Genomic DNA, 16,761 nt, shown 5'->3' with positions numbered 1-16,761 from the left:
ATTGGGATGAACAAGCAGTTCCAATTTCAGAGTCTCCTGAATAACTTAACATGAGCCTCTTAAAAAGTCACTGTTTCCCCTAAGACAAGTTTCCTCTGGGAAGCACTGCTGTTCCAGTTACAGCATTTACAACACGTGAAAGGTGAAGGACTAATGCTTAAAGGATAGTCTGCTTTTTAAAAAAAAATATCCTTTGGACAATCTTTTCAAACCACATTTCTCCACAGCACAAGGAAGCTCATTTATATGGAATGAGTTGTGATATTGAAGGTTTAGTATCAGACAGAGTGAGTGTACCGTGAGGCAACCAGAACTAACAGCTGTATTTAAACCAGTGTTCTGTTCTCTGGAAGTCTGCATTTGTGAGCTAGAAAATGAAAGTATCTGATTTGGAGCAGAAGTATCCTAAGCAGGGAAAAAACCTCACAGGTGGCTGCTTCAGAAAGGGTGTCCTGGAACTGAACAGTGAATGGCAAGATACATGCAGACAGCCAGATGACTTCAGGTCCAAGAAGAATTCATTCGTTTAAACAAAAAGTGACCCTTCACTTGCAGACATATGACAAAACTTCATAAACTTCATTAGTGCTAGGCTAATTTACACCAGCTGGTGACCTGGCTCCAGGCAAAAAGCAGAATTACTAGACACTAATGCAGAATAAAGGTGAAGGGCTGACGAAGTAACCACCATTATGGAGAAACAATATAATTTGTTAAACTGTTCTGTGGTTTTGCATTAAGTGTTTTTCAACAGCAAATAGACTACAGCACTTCTCTTCCCGAATGGGATCACATTTTTACTACATCCCACTACCTTCTGACATCCTAAATGAATGTAAGCCCTTCTAGGAGTTCAATTTAACAAATACCCTAAATGGGAACATTGCACACATATATATATATAAAATAAATATAAATGTATATATATATATAAGAAGTGTTAGTTATTGAGCTGAAATCCACTGAGTGAAGACAGTTTGGCTCTTGTTCTCAAGTTATCATGAACCTCCAAAATTCCATTTTAAAGCTCTGGTCTCTTCTGTTAAAAATCAATTTGCCAAAAGCAATGTATTCATCCTTTTGTGCTGATAAGCCTGTGACAAAACTTTTAAATGGGACCTCAACTCCTTACCCACTGACCATACTGAGCTCTCACAGCAACTGAGCTATGCTCTGATAACTTTGTTTAACATTCACTTATCAGGTTAATTTTGATGCCTCACTATAGTAGGTTTGGAGCTGGCTTGTGCACTTTACAAAAAACCTGTAAATCCTCATTCTCACCTTGCAGACCTTTTGTATTCCTGCCTTTCTGCCTCTCCATGTAAAAGCAAGTTGTCAAGGAAGGAGACAGTCTATAAATAGATTCCTAGAAGGGGTTTATATGAATCAAAAAACTCTGAGATGCAGCTTATGGCTGCAAGGGAGAGAAAATAATAAAGGTCACTTTAGTACAGACTGCAAAAGTATGCTACAAATTGGAGACAATGGATGGATAGATAGGTCAAAGGAGGAGAAAGGGCAGTGCCTGAGACTTGGGCTGGTAAGGATGGTGCAGACACATCCAGCTCTGTCACTGTTCACTCTCCCATCTTGACATTGCTGTGGTTTTGACATCACTCAGGCCATAGGATCAGTTTCCACTGCAATCACATGTACATCTTTCTTGCTACGTGGTAACTGCAGTAACCAGAAGTGGTGCAAGTTAAGAAATTTAGAAGCCTTGCTCAGATTTAGTTAATATAGCATATGCTTGACATTTATTCAGTGAATTTAGATTTGAGATGATTAAAGTTTGGAAAAGTTTCAGAAAAGAACTATGGGAATAAATCTAGATCTGGAAAAATACTCACATTTGACCTGTTCAATCTGTATTGAGTTTAGTGAAAGCCAGTTTGGCTTAGTCTCCAGGATTCCACAAGACAGAAAATTCTGTAAAGGAAGAATCACAAGTCTGAACACAAAGATACAAAGAAGATTCAAGCTTGTTGGTAGTTAAGGTAGAAATAGAAACTGCTTATTTGTAAATGTCAATGAAAGCAGCAGCAGCTTGCTTAAAGCAGTAAGCCAACAAATGAAGAAATGCTTAATATTTAATTATGTCAGTAAAAGAAACCCCAAACACAATAAAGGATCAAGAACTTGATTTGGGAGGAGGGAAAAGGAACAGGAGGGGCCATTTACTTAAAATTATATCTATATTTTTTGTTAGCTGACTGTTAATACAGTCTCTGAAGTATTTGGCCAGATGAAGCTATCTCTGAACCACTACTGATTATCATGGAAAGCTATGGAATCGGGAGGTTCCAGAAATCTAGAAAATAGAAAAAAAAATCAGGAAAGAAATAAAAAAATAAAGCAAAAGTGCCAAAAGAGAAAAAACACATTGGTCTAATTGCAGTTCCTGGAAAAATATATTGGAACAAATGAACTATTTTTAGAAGATAATAGTTTGATAAGTAACAGAGCCAGACTTGTTAAGAGCAAATTGCATCAAACTGATCTTGTCTACTGTGACAGGTTTAACAGGCTCAAGGAGGGGGAAATGTGGATATAATTTAACTTAAAGGAAGATATGATGCTTCTTACAGGGAATTTGCATAAGTAAGCTCAGCAAACTTTGGACAAAAAAATGGATGTGCAGGAGACCAGCTGAAGATGATATGGACTCAAAGTAACTGCTAATATCACTATGAAAACTTGTATAAAATAATTTTCTGTGGACACAGACATTATTCCACCATACAAATATACAATTATAAACAGACACAAATGGTAATTTTAAATTGTACACTTGGGGGGAAAGGGGCAGGGAACACCTCTGACAACTTCAGACGTCAAGAAGAAAAGCCAGAGTAGTGTAGGCAAGTAAAGAAAAAAAGGTCTAAAATAATTAGAAAACAAATTAAGGTTAATATTTGTCCTTTGTAAGGTACAGTACACTGCACAAACACAGGATAAGTAGCAACTACCCAGCAATCCAGTATAAAAGGACCTGGGGTTAGAGTGGATCACAAACTGAACATGAGTCAACACTGCCATACTCTTGTGAAAAAAGCAAACATACAGAGGTGTATAAACAGAAGTGCTGTGAGATAAAAATAAACCTTTCACTTTACTCAGTACTCATTAAGGCCTCTGCTGGGATACTTTGTCCATACTCTTCCATCTTGGGAAACATGCTTCAGGATGACACCTAGAGGCAAAAACACTGGAACAGATTCTGTGGGCAGCTGGTAGAACGTCCATCATGACCCAACTTCTTACAAGCACCTAAATATCTAGCAAGAATGGTTCATTTATAACTAGCACTTACTTATTTCTACATCTACAAAGGTCTCGTCAAGCCTTAATTTCCATAGGTTTACATTACTTAGATCTGTGTGATCACAAATGAATTTCTTATACCATAATTCCAGCCCATGTTGTTTAGCTTGGTATGGAGCCATCTCCACAACTTTAATGTGTTTGAATCAGCTGAAGGTCAATCTTTTTAGTTACAGTAGTCACATCTGAATGGAAGTGAACGAATATTTTAACCAGTAATCATGCATCTCGCTGTGTAAATTCCCTCTTCCACACTAGATGATCACATACAATTTACTGAAAACCAAAAAGCTGGTCTAATATAACTAAGAAAGAGGTGTGGAAGGAAATGGAATAGTCTCTCCTAAGCTCTAACCAAGAAAGACTCAGGCTAAAAATGAAAAATGGGAGAAGAAATTTTATACCACAAACTCGTCCTGCCACTGCATTTGGCGGGTTATGTTAAGAGCTGTTAGGAACTGAGTACATTCCTGGCATGATGTTATAAAGCATTCATTCTGTAGTATTTTCTTATCAAAATGAAATGGAGGAAAACATGTTTGTTTTCTCCAGCAGTTTCTAAACAACTTCTAGAAGAATGCTGAAAAGCAGTGCACATGACTTTCCCACAGGCAGTGATACCATGACAGGAACTATCAGCTAAGCGGTATTCCGGGGGAGGTCAGTCCATATGCGCTGCTACCCCTCATGTTCCCTTCAGCAACAATGCTTGTGAGAAACAACAGCTGTGGTTTTGCAAGGCAATCCACAGAGGAACAGCATTTCAGGGGTTAAAATCTTGCACCGCATGTTGTATAAAGTAGACTTCGGCCCCTTTAAACCCAGAGCAGGTGTTGAGTCAGCTCTCTGCACTTAGGCCAAATCTCAGAAGACAGGGAGCCACAGCTGACCCGACATCCTGTCTGGCCACCACCACGGAGGATACCCAAGTGGAGGGCAGATGAAGGGAATACAAACTGTAGAAGAGAGATGCTTGAGCTGTTGCTATCCCCGCAGCCCAGAATAAAAGTAAGATATGAAAAGAAGACAGTATGGGCTAGAAAAAGATTGCAAAATGATTCACACCAGCGAGCCATGTGTTACTGTCCTCTGCTGCCTGAAACAGGAACTTTCCTACGCTCAGCAGGAGACAGCCTGTGCTACTGAAACTGTGAATAGCACTCAGGGATCCCCTTTGTGCAAAGCAGGAAGAGCTAGAAGGTCTATCTTAGTTACTGGGTAGACTCCGTGGCACAGTCTGTGCAATTCCTAAGGCAACCTGAAGTGAAAAGCACACTCTGAATTTTAAATTCTGTATGCTGTTTTGGATTCAGCACAGAGAATATTAAATCACTCCCAGCTGTTTTATGTACATACGCTGTCATTCACCCCAGAAAACCTAACTGTGTACACACTACATACAGGTATGAATACTATAAAAGTAAAACACGTAGGGGTGCACATAAGCAATGGCTCCCCCACTTCCCCCACATTTGAATGGGGACCCCACCACCTAAGGTAGGGGTGCATTTGTATGCGTGAGTGAAATTGCAGTTGTAAAAAAGTGCTCCTTCTCTAAATTTAGCTCTGTGGAGTCATTAGAGATGAATTGCGGTATCACTATTTATGGGAAATAGTTCATACTTGCTCTGCAAGCTAATGTAGTCCCATTTACCTCACAAAGCTGTGCAGTGAGTCATGAGACCCAGCAACACTCACACGCCCATAAGCACTACGGAAGCAGAAACTCTTACTCACTTGCTTTCCCCATTTTCTTCTGGGATATTCCTGAAAAAGCATCCATTAACAACAGCTCAGAAATTACGTTTCTCTGAATCAGATAGTGACTGGTGTGGGTAAAACAAACTGTAACATAAAGGATCTGAAAAGAAAAGTCTATTCCACACTAAGGTTTTAATTTCTTCGCTTAAGCTTACATCTGAGTTCAGCAATTTAAAAGGTGTTATTCCATGTCAAAGCTAAACCTATGCAGCTTGAAATACCTACCAGAAGAATTGCTTTTCTCCTCTATCATTCCAAAGATTTCCTTCATTGGATCTAGTGATTGTATTTCTAATTGAAAGAGGAGTGGGATCAATGAACCTATTCACAGGAAAACTTTTGTTTTGTTTTTGTTTTCTATTTAATCATTCAGATGACCAAATTAACTTCATGGCCACGTGATTCCCTGATTCAAACCACAGGAAGCAAGATATATCATTTAGGTGTCAAGGCTCAGTTACATCATTCTAGCTACAGAGTGAAATTGCACTCTCATTTATTTATCCTCTCGACTAAGCCATTGTAACCATCTAGTCAGATCTAGACTGTGTCACATACTCTACATATTCCTCAGAAGCCCAGACCTGCAGTTCATGCTTAAAACTTGTGAAAATACATTTAACTCTTTCAAAAAGATTCTGAGTATTTTTCCATGCCAAGTCTAATTTTTCCAGTGCTAATTCTTAAGTATTCCTTACTCAGCATAATACATACAAAACAAGAATTATAATTTACAACTTCAGAAGTTTACAACAGTATAGTATTGGTTTTCACTATATGCATGACAAGGTAACATCAGGCCATCTTAGTGTGACCCTAATCTTATGATCTCTATAGTCTCTGAATTCTGGGTTCTGAAGCAGGAATTTTTCTACTGTTGTTTTTTTCTTTTCTTGCTATAAACATGTACTGCTAACACGAACTGGGTACCACCTCAAAGTATACAAGCAACAACAGACAACATCCAGGTAACACCCGCTGATCTATTAATGGCAATATGCAACAATTATATCTCATCATGTATTGTTTACTTTCTACTCAATTATTTTAATAGGTTTAAAAAAAAAAGGAAAAAGAAAAAAGTTATCCACCACTACGTACTTTCACTGCATCTTGGTGTTAAGGAAACCTCTGTGTGACCCTCCAGGAGCCACTCTGGCAGTCACACTTGCACCACCTGAGCTAGGACCGGACCGAAGTCCCTTCCCACTACATCCCCTCACACTCACGCAGGCAGACCAGGTTTCCTTACCTGCTCATCTCCAGGTTTCCTACAGCAGAGTCTCAGACATCCAGATCCTTGACCTAATTTAATCGTGCTGCACATAACAAAATAACAGCTCGAGCTGGTGCCTCTGAGGAGGGACAGCGAACAAAGGAAGTCCCCCCTGCTTTTATACTCTCACTGTCAGAGCAGGGGAAAGTCTGGGCTCCTGTTGTGCCTCTGAGTGTCAGGTCACCTGGCTGGGCCACAGGTCCCCGGGCCCTTTGTTATGCAAAGGGTCGGCAGTTCACGGCCTCTTGCCTTGGCCTCGGGGTCCCACCACCCAGAGCTCAATCTGCAGCTCACACTGCAGCTGCTCACCAAGCTACCTGCACTGAATGTATTCCTCAACATTGGTTAAACTTATATACACACCCTTTAAGCAGTAGTTGTCAATACTCTGTCACCTTAGGTAGCTTTTTAAAAACATATCAACCAAGGATAGCTTCCGGTTCAGTTTTACGAACCACTCCATTCTTCCCTATTTTCTTTCTTCCTGACAATTATCAAAATTGTATTTTGATATCCAGTGACTGCCTAAAGCACAGTTTAAGGTGGGAGGGATGGGTGTGGTGGTGGTGAGAAATCACTGCAAAAGAGACAGAACAGCAACTTTTTTTTTATTATAAGACCAACTGCTTCAGGGCTTCTTTAAAATGCAATATGAAAGCAAAACCATGACAACAATCTTTGCCATGGCTTTGAAATTATGATTTCAGCCAAACCAGCAGTTTCTAAACCGTTGCCAATGCATGTTCAGTGTATCCTAGAATGCCAGCAGTGAAGTGTCTCAGATACTTTATCTCTGACTAGGCTCAGAGAAAAGCAACGCAGACCATGCCTGGAACACAGGCAATACCTGTATCACATGTACCAGAGAGCCTTTCCTACTATCCATAGGATATATGGGCATATCAATTTACCCATTTGCAAACATGGTCAGAGTATTTGTTTTAAATACAGAAAGTGCAAATTAATTCAAAGTGAAAAAGAGAAACCACAAACCTGTGTGAAAAAGCCCAAATCTGTTTTTTCACTATGCAGATTACCAGAGACACCGGGCATAACATACAATGCATATCACCCTCGTCTTACTTTAGTGTAAGTATTAAGAGGGTTTGAGGTTGTTCTACCCAACTACTCTCAACAGATCAAAAATCACTCCTGCTGCCATCTAGGCAGCAGTGGAACTGGTTTTCAGGGGTTATTAAGGTAAGCCATGGTGATTAAGCATGATTTATAATCCTGTCATTCTTACAACATGATAGGCAAGTCTCAGTCCAGAAATACCTCAGTCCAGAAAGTTTTAAAAATATGATCTGTCATCACCATACTTGAGTGTTGGTATACAGTTCTCAGTTACCTTCTAATAAGCATGTCAGAGGTTTCAAAATAGACACGAAATTCCCAGTAGATGAATTATAAAGCAGGTCTCATATTACTTCAGCTGGAGCTACAAGTAAAACATGTATCACTATAATCACATTTTTTCTGGTTAATTTGAGGCATATGTAGTTTCTATTGCAGTGCTACATTTGTTGCCAATGTAACAGAAACAGCAGAGTTAAAGAAAATTTAGAAGAGTTAGCACACATACACAAAGTCATGAACCTGAGTCCTTCTCAGACAGGAGAAAGCAAAAAAAGCAAGAGCAGAGAGCACAGCCCTGCATACCAGGAAGTCACTGTTTGCTGTGAAAGTGAGATGAAATGCAGATGTAACATAAAAACAGCCACAGGTGCAGTGATTTTAAGTTTTTCAGTTCCATGGCTTGGTGGAATACAAAGACAGAAGGCTTGGTCACCAGAAACAAAGAACAAAAGTAACCAAAATAAATTAATCACTTGGCTCTAGAAGGGATAGACTTAACAAAACTCTATAGACAACTCACCTGCACTGGGAATTACTAAGAGTAATACCACTTGCAGTATACTGACACAGAAACTTCTTTTAATTTTTTCCTCCTTGTTAAGCAAGACAGCTTAATCCAGTGTACTTATGCATGCCTTTTCTCATATTTTATACGTTGTTGAATGTTGTTTTAAAAGTGAATAGCTGCAATGTGGGGATGATTGCTATGTATGTACTTACCAGGAAGAATAACACGATTGATTCACATTCTATACCAAACAATAAGAATTTGGATACTATTTTCTTTTTCTGAAAGCAGAATTACACTGCACTGGAAATCAGAATTATAGTTGCCAGTTTGTTATTTAACTGAAATGGGCTAGACTAGCACAGGCTCGTCTTGCATCATACTGATATCCTTTAAAATCTTTTTAACTTAGCTGATGCATAAAACATGAAGCTGATTTTATTCAGAAAACGGAGACTGCACTGGCCAGAGGCTTTTGCTGGAGGAGGTGTTACCCACAGCTGCAATATCTTGCCAGTGATACTGCTTCTTATTGTGCCAGAGCCACCTATTTTTCAGATCCCTAGTTTGTGCCTTCATAAAAATTAGCCAATGTTTAGCTTTTGGTTCCTCTCCTGTGTTAACTTTTTTCTAGATGTGCAAGACATCCACGATGGAACCAACTGTATATTTAGTCTGACAAACTACAATATGAGAAATCTGCTCACCTTTGCATCTCAGCTGTCCAGGACTGAAATCACAAAAACTTGCTAAGCTAACAGTCACAAGCCAATTGCTGACTCTTCTAAAGCTCAGGGGCTGCAGACCCTCATTTGCACTGTACAGAGGCTTTGAGGAGCAGCAAGTTGCTCACACTACTGGTTCGCACTCTGCAACTGCCTCCCTCCCCTTATCTCTTCCAAGTAGCTCTCATGTTACACTATCCCATCTAAGGAACAAAGGGAATAAGGCATTATAATGCCAGGATACATGGGAAGCATCTGAAGTCATTCAGATGGCTAGTAAAACTAATTATTGATATTTAATTATAGCATTAACATATTACTAACCAATACATCTGACTACCTATTTAAGGTAATTTTTCTCTCTGAAGGACTCAAGTAGGTCTACTCAAACCCATCCAGGAGCACAACTACCACTGGGCCTCCTTCCTTTTGAGGATGATAATAAGGGTTAGGGTTCAGCTTGAAGCCATTTTCGTTTAAGGCAAAGGCTCCATGACACAATTACAGCTGGAGGCAGTGATTTCAAACAAACTGTGTTTGGGGTGTGGAGGGGCCTCAGAGAATACTTAGGGGCATGACTAAAGACTATTTGGGAAGTTTTGCTACACTTCTTTGCAAGTAGTTCCCAGATCAAAATCAAGTGCGGTAAAGCCATCATGCAGAAAGTGGAAAATATTTTACTGACTAAGCTAACTGAGTTGCTGATCTTGAGCGTTTTGAAGGATTAGCATTTTAGGAGAAATTATTTCCATCCCATTACTTTGAATTCTTTTAGTGATTTATCTATATCATCCTCTGTGCCTTCTTATACATGTGTGAATTGCCTCCGGGGTGGCTGGTAGGAGGGCGGGTGCTGGCTGAGGACAGCCGTGCTGGGGCAGCGGCCTGCCATGGCTCTCCATTGTTGCAGAAGCATGCACCAGCTCAGCACTGCCCCGCTGCACTCTCTAAATCCCTGCTTTTGTGTTTCCTCCCTGCCAGAGATAGCTGCTCTCAGCAGCCTCCTTGCCTGGAGCACCGACACAAAGAAATGTTCAACTGCATAGTTATACTTCATGACTCAGCTGAAAGGACACAAGTCAAACAGCAACCTCCTCAGAACAACCAGAGCTGCGTATTAACCAACCATCTGTGCACACCATTGCACTTTGCATCATATTTTGTGATTCAGAAGAATTAAAACAGACAGAGGAAGAGGAAACCCGTAGAGAGATTTATTTTTACCTCCTGTAGGAAGACATCTGCCTTTGTAAAAGTGTGTTTGTACAGGTTGCACATGCTCTGAACAGTGAAACTTTCATCTAGGCTTCAAAGTGGCACACTTGCTATTTAACTTTCATTGCGTAGAAGCAGACAGATGGATTTAGTTTGGAATTTTGTTTTGGTCTGTTGCCTTTTTTTTTTTTTTTTTTACTATTAGATCCTCAGTTAGAAGTGAAGCCAGCTGCTTATAATTGAATTCCTGCAATTCAAACTGGTTGCTTGCATTTTGACCGCTTATTTAATACAGTTGGTATTTAAACGGTCAAAAGTAACCTTTGAAGTTAGCACCCCGTTAAGAGGGGAGCTGGGGGGAGGAATCAGTTTCTGTGGCTTGTGACTTTAGCATGTTCCTACACTGAATGAAGAAGACTGCTGTGGATTGATTTTCACAGCCTGTTTCAGCAAGAAGGGATAATTTGAATCCCAAGAATGTTGCAGCGCATGCAAAGTTACAGATATCTGTGACATGGAGTGAAGAGACTTCGCACACACTTTGAATGGGATAGTGAAAACCTCAGCTGCTGCCCAGCTCTAGAGACTGTTCTACCCACATACATCCATTTTTAATATTAAAGTGCTGGCTGCCCACAGGCACCTACAAAGGCCTTTAATATACAGCTGCCTGGTACCCGTGTTTTCTTTCTAAACTTTTCACAGCTCCACAAACACTATGCAGTCCTTGTTCCAGTGCTTGAGGATAAGAGGACTGACAAGTTGGGCTGTTCACAAAAAAAGCAGTCCATCTTCTTTTAAAACAGGGAGTAAGTGCTGATTATTTAATTTCCCCCCCCTTCCTGTATCTGTGATAGAAGTGGGAACAAAGCTGATTTCCACCCTCTACCTGCAGGAATTCAAGGACACTTCTCCCATGGGAGAGAGAGTTTATGCCTGTGACAGAGAACTGTGGGTTCTGTTGCTGGCAACATGCACTTTATGAGTTATGTAAGACAACACAGCTTTGCCACATACCATCTCCTTCGCAGACTTGGCTTTAGGTCATGCTACAGCAAAATAATTTAGCAGCAACAGTTGCTTAAAGTACCATTGGCGTCAACATGACTCTACAGAGAGGTGTTAAATTTACACCACTATCCCTGTGTGAATATTCTTCCACTGTGCAATCCTTCTCTGCTGCTCTGTATATCTTGTATTTGGCAGTTTACTTTCAAAATCACACAGAAGTGCTTAGCAATTCTACCATCTATGTATTAACCATTCAAATATCTTAATTTCCGTTTTCCCCCACAAAAGGGCTTTTAAGCTTAAGGAGAAGTTATTTTCATAGCAGAAAATATTAACGTAAGTAACTGCATTGGAAGCAGATTCCAAAGTATGCTCATCTCTAAATACAAAAGAAAAAAAAGACAGACTGCACTAAGTAAACAACATTCCAGACAAGAAATTAAGCCTCTCCATAGCCATTCCAAATGAATTTATAGTTCAACTTACAGGTGAAACAGTTATCCAGTTATGGATATTTTAAAAAGTCCTTCAACTTCAGTCTCAGACCTTTAATCAGGCCTGCTCACTGCAGGAGCAGTGATTGTGTGAAGTTAATGCCAGTTATGATGAAGGTAATAACAGAAATTTGGTGGCAAATCAGATTGTGGCAAATAATTAATTCCTCTATAATTGCTATGAGATTGATTTCCCATCCTATCTGAGCAGAGCAACACATTATTACCTTCTTTCTACTAGACAGCAAAAATCACCCTCCCCTCCAAGTTAGCATGTCCTTTCCCAGATGAACAAAACAACCAAGCAAGATGCACTAACCATGCATATCATGCAAATCTGAAAGCATCATTAAGTCAGTCAAGTCAAAATTAAACTGTAGGAATGTACAAAATGTCACTAAGTGAAATTTGCCTTTAAGATCATTCAGAAGACTGACATTTTTTGGTGTTATTAAAGGAAATGCCCTCCTTCCTTTTCTTGTCTCCCCACTTTCCCCCTCTGACTCTTCATGCAAAAGGAAATTGGAGTGTTTTCGCTTAAATAATAGCACCAAAACTACGTAATGCTCAGTGGAACTGACAGGCTTAGATCTTAGAATAGAAAATTTCATTTGGAAGGGACCTACAATTATCATCTAGTTCAACTGCCTCATTTCAGGGCCAAAAGCTAAAGCAAACTATTAAAGGTCCTGTCTAAATGCTTCTTAAGCATTGACAGGCAGTGTCAGTCATGAATTGAGCTGCAAAATATACTCCATTTCAGTTTCCTTTTAAAGATGGCCACAGCAATGACTCTCTTTATGTGGTCACATTATCACATAAATCACATGAATTTTTTAGAATATTATGTTTACCCTAAATTGCTTACAAATTATCAATCTTGCTTTATTTCCTTCTAATGAGTAAATACATGAATATATGAAAAACTCTTTTTTTCCCCCTTAAGCAGAGACTGTTTAAACTTGTAGATACAGAAGGCTGATGGTCACGGAAAAAGGAATGGGAGAAAGATGGTTGTTTGTCTTTTTTTTTTTAATTTTATTTTTCACATTCCCCCCCAATCAAAACCAAACAAACCCTCTCCTGCTCATCTCTTGTGTCTTCTCAGCTAGTAACACATGATTCAGAAGTAGAAGACTAGTCATTTACTGCTAGAATACTTCAGAAGAAGAGGTAGAGAAATATCAGCAGTACCATGTTTTCCATCAGAAAATATGACCTTATGTCTGACTGAGATAAGCTTATTAAGTGTCTACAATGGAATTTAATTTAGGAAAAGACCAGAAAAATTATCATTTCATTTTCTACTCTGGAGCTTCCATGTGGAAACTTCTGTATAGTACAAAAAAAGATTTAAAGAAATTTCCTTTAATGAAATTTCCTTCCAAGAACATATTATCAAAGGCTATGACCACTTCTCACTCAGTTCTACTCTATAGCAAATGGCTACTCTTTAAAGGAGCTCAGGCAAACAGAATTTTGGCTTAATAAACTACACTTTCTTTCTGTTGCTCTGTCTTGGGCAACTCCCAGGCACTCTCTCTTGCAGTGTGCTGCAACCTGGTACAGGTCATATTGCAATAAGAGCAAAGTTATCATTATTCTGCAGTTAATCTACATTCACTTGAAAATGCACACCAATTCTTGAACCTTCTTTGATTACTCCACTACTGGAGTTCTCATGTTTTGTGTCTGATCCAGGCCTGAACTTTGCCAATGTGCAATCTTATTAAGTATGCCACTGAGAAGTAAAGATCAACTCCAAATTTTGGAGCTTACATAGGATCAGGAAAAACAGCACATGCAACTCTTTAGGACAGCATTGCTTAAGTGATAAAACCAAACAGTTAAAATTTCCCATGGAAATAACTTTCCTCAAAGAAATGCAATCTTCACTGGTTTGAATTATGACTTCTTTGAGAATCACATTGGCCAGATGTGTATTGGAGTTTGCTTGCAATTACCAAGTGTTACATTCAAGTCAGATCAATGGTTTTACATACAATAAAAAACTGATTTGTCAGGAATGTGAATCACATAGGTGCAGTTTTAGTTTAAAACATATGACCAACCACCATTATGGCAACTTTATAGAGGAGGAGAAGTAAAAATGTTGCAATGGGGATTTAATTGGGTGGGTCTCCAGTGTCTCACTTAATAGAGTGTTATTTTATCCTCTGGCATGCCTTTGTGTGCTTCCCCCCACTTACCTCCCCACCATTTGCTACACAACCAGGATTTAAATAACTGCTAGTGTCTTCTTGCCATTCTTTTTCTGCCTATTTGAAACTTACAAAATAATGTTAATAACTAAGATAAAGTCTAAATAAATGAACCCTTTCTTAAGGTTCAGCATTATAAACAAATAGTCAATTAGATACAGAATTGTAGAAATATTGATAATTGTTGTATGAGTAAAGCATGAAGTAGGCAAATCAGGAAAGTGTTGACTCTGTCACATTGTGATTACTTAAACAAATGCATTTAAAAAAACCCCAAAGGCTCGTTATATTTCTTCACATAAAAGAGACCAAACATGAGGCTAATCAACTTCTCCTTAAGTAGTTATCCCTGTATCTTCAGGATTATCTATGTCGCTGTTGATAAATATGCCACTGCTAGTGTGGTGATCTCCTCCCCTTGGGCACAGTAATAGAAAAATGTGCTAATACCAAATCATTCATGTTACATTATATCCTTTCCTTAGCTTCAAGTCAGACATATCCTCCTCAGTATAACAATTCAGGCCAGTGCCCTCGTACTAACAGAGACACCATCTTTACTGACAGGTGTCAAAAAAGAATTTGGCCAGCCTAGATTTGGCCACTCTGTTTGAGTGAGAATCACTTTGATTGATTTGATTTGGTTTGATTGGATCCCTTTTAAATCATGTGATTTAAGAGTAGACATTCAGCTCTTTGAGATAGAGGAGAAATGGGAGACCCTCTTAATATGCTAGTCACTGTAACAGCTTACAAAACACAATAGCACTGTCTTACTTGTGATGGTTGAGCACAAAATGTAAAAGACGAAGCCTAAAGTTTAAAAGCACGTCTCTTTTTCTCTGGGGCTCTAGGTGATCTAACGGAAGATACCACCTTTCCATACAAACTGTTTTACTTTTCTGTATAATGCATAGGCTTCCTCACCCCCAGTTTTCCTTCCTGACAAATGCTAAAAATATCAGAAGACCTGTTAAACTCAAAGGTTAGCTCATTTGTCATGGAAGCAAACATTCCCAGGCAGTGAAAGAGGAGAAACTGGCACATAAGTAAATAAATGATTGAGAGGAGGTGCGAGGAAAAAGATACATCAGAGGACCAATTCAACTTCTGGGAAATTAACTAAGGTGACCCTTTCACACAGCAAATACATTTGTTACCAGTTACAGAGGAACATGTAGATGGGGAAGCACAAAGCACATATGCCTATAACATTATGAAGAGTTATATAAACCTTCACTAGTTTAGCATGGAAAAAACCCTACATAAGTCATATATGTTGGTGTCAAATACTTCAAACTTCTTTAAGGTACATAACTGACAAGTGGTATCATTAGAACCAGCGAATTGAAAAACACACCCATTACTTTGTGCCAGTCATCTTTTGGAAAGCATGATGAAGGCTTTCCAGGCTGTAAAAGACCATGGTTCAGATCTCAGGCCATACCTGTGTCACATGCTGTAGGATATTCTGAGAAGAAATTCCATCTCTGTTACTAGTGTTGGTAGAATTTTGCACTAAATGTTCAAAATAGAAATATTTAAGCAGAACTGTGTCAGAAGGGGACATTGAGGAAAAAGCACTTAAAAACATGTGGCAACACTAAGACATGTTCCCAAAGCAGTTGTTCAACTCCTGCCATGAAGTGGGTGAAATGTGTTTTTGAACTTACTTCCCTCATTCCAGGTGGACATCCTAATTAGAGCATTCTTCATGGAATGGAGAGCACAACTCCTTTCTCTGGTATGCCTGTTAAGGAAAGGTAGCAAAAAATAACAATCACAGGATTGTTTCAGGAAAAGAGTCACCACAATAAACCTGCCCAATTTATCTCAAGAACCTGTGTTGCACAGGTAAACTGAGACAAGAGGTACGCAAAACCCTCATTACTTCTGAAAACACAGAATATGAGAAATGCCTTTGAACAGATGAAACTGATTGAGAGAATTGTGTAAACAGGAACATGGCACTGCAGTAGAAACAGTATAATGATTAGCAGAAAATATTTTGACAGCTTTTCCTAATAGGTTTTCCTTTTTGCAGTACAATACAGGAAGGCAAAACTTAATTTTTTTTTTAGATTTTCTTGTTTGTTATGTGTTAAAAGCCTCACTGAATTGAAGAACCCCATCACATATTTTAATACTTTTAAAAAATAAAATTCAAAATGGCTAACTTTGTAGCCATTTGCCTAGAAATAATATAAGGATTTATAGCAATTTTTTCAGTCCTACTTTCCAAGCTAACTTAAAAGTTTCAGAGTATACAAAACGAGTAATAATGGTGCATTAGGTGAAGGGAAAATAAAATCTAGTATGCTAGTCAAAAGTTTCTGGACTGCTCAATTGCTGATATGCCTAAAGTCGACTAAGTTTTAACTAAATCCAGTTCAGGCTCTTTTTATTGATACAGAGAATGCCTACATTCATCTCTACTGTCTCTACTCCTTTAAGTATCTTTTTTTTTTTTTTTTATAATTCTGAATATTCAACTGGACTGTTTTCAATGAAAAAAAGCACAGGAAGCTAAAGTTTCCAACTTCAGGTGAAATTACAACCCTGTCCCTATGTTACCCTGCTCATGATCCCTAGAAAAGCAAAGGCATAAATTAATTTAATCCATATAACATTTTTTTTTTAACTTCTGTCTCCCTTCTTTTTAACCCAAGCTACTGAAAGAGTAAGAAATCTGTGAATATGAAGTGAAATTATTCCTTTTTAATATAGTGTCAGGTGGAAGACACTACGTACCTTTAAAGCTAGACAAAATACTTCTGAAGAAGGTAATTTTCCAGGAAAACATTAACCATTCCTTAATCCAGTCACCAACCTTGTTCAGCATACTTTCAAAATGGTGTTTTAA

The sequence above is a fragment of the Myiozetetes cayanensis genome, unplaced genomic scaffold, assembly GCF_022539395.1.
Source record: "Myiozetetes cayanensis isolate MyiCay16 unplaced genomic scaffold, myiCay2020 scf2-11, whole genome shotgun sequence".
Classification (NCBI taxonomy): domain Eukaryota; kingdom Metazoa; phylum Chordata; class Aves; order Passeriformes; family Tyrannidae; genus Myiozetetes; species Myiozetetes cayanensis.
This window is presented reverse-complemented; position numbering follows the sequence as displayed.